Source organism: Acyrthosiphon pisum, unplaced genomic scaffold (genome assembly GCF_005508785.2).
Source record: "Acyrthosiphon pisum isolate AL4f unplaced genomic scaffold, pea_aphid_22Mar2018_4r6ur Scaffold_20407;HRSCAF=21104, whole genome shotgun sequence".
Taxonomy (NCBI): domain Eukaryota; kingdom Metazoa; phylum Arthropoda; class Insecta; order Hemiptera; family Aphididae; genus Acyrthosiphon; species Acyrthosiphon pisum.
In genome coordinates this window covers 1-788 of record NW_021769764.1, presented here as the reverse complement: position 1 = coordinate 788, position 788 = coordinate 1, and the positions used below count along the sequence as shown (strand labels likewise).

Here is a 788-nt window from a genome sequence, read left to right as displayed (position 1 = left end):
GATGGTGGCAGTCAGAAAATTAGAATATAGAGAATATTTAAAGACCTATCTATTAGAGAATTCTGAAAACATGACAAACATATGTTTATACTGTAGCTGGAACTCAGATAAGCACCGTTGTCAACCAGATGATGAATATGTAGAATGGGTGTCGTGTTCTCGGTGTTGTCGCTGGATAGCCATTAATTGCATCCCTAAAGAAGACAGAATTGTTAATTACGCAATTGGTGATTTCTTCTGTTTATTGTGAAAGAAATAATGAAATTAAAATATTTATAAATTATTAGACTATAGAGTTAAAGCACGCTACAAATTGCATATCAAAATAATAATTAAATTGCTAAGTTACTTTATTTATGAACACAGCTTCAAAACACAATTTGTAACCACACCAGTAATGCATTTAATATATTATTTGAATTTTAATTTAATTTATTCATGCATAACTGACAGTCCGCAGTCTGATTCAAAGTGGGACGGCATTTTGTGTTTTACTCAGGTATTTAATTTATATATTTAACTTACTTTATATATATAAATAATCCATTTATTGTAGAAGTCAGAACTTGTATCTTAATCGTAATTTTTTGATCTCAAGATGTTCATAACATTTCATTCCATACCATATTTATACACCAATACATTTTCCAAAGCAATATCGTTGTGTATATAAATCCTTATAACTTTAAATAAATAAAATTAATACACTATCAATTATTATGATATGAGTAATTACTAATTTAAGCTGCATGTGCTGGGTTTTGTGTTCTTTGTGTTGACACAAAATA

General features: G+C 28.2%; 1 long non-coding RNA gene across 1 annotated transcript; it reads right to left on the bottom strand.

Moving 5' to 3' along the window:
- Nucleotides 1-48: 48 nt before the first annotated feature.
- Nucleotides 49-780, bottom strand: LOC115034666. The gene is made up of 3 exons (XR_003839992.1): nt 737-780; nt 526-676; nt 49-194 (listed from the first exon to the last, which is right to left on the bottom strand). It is a non-coding gene; the product is annotated as an uncharacterized LOC115034666 (long non-coding RNA).
- Between the last annotated feature and the right edge of the window lie 8 nt (nt 781-788).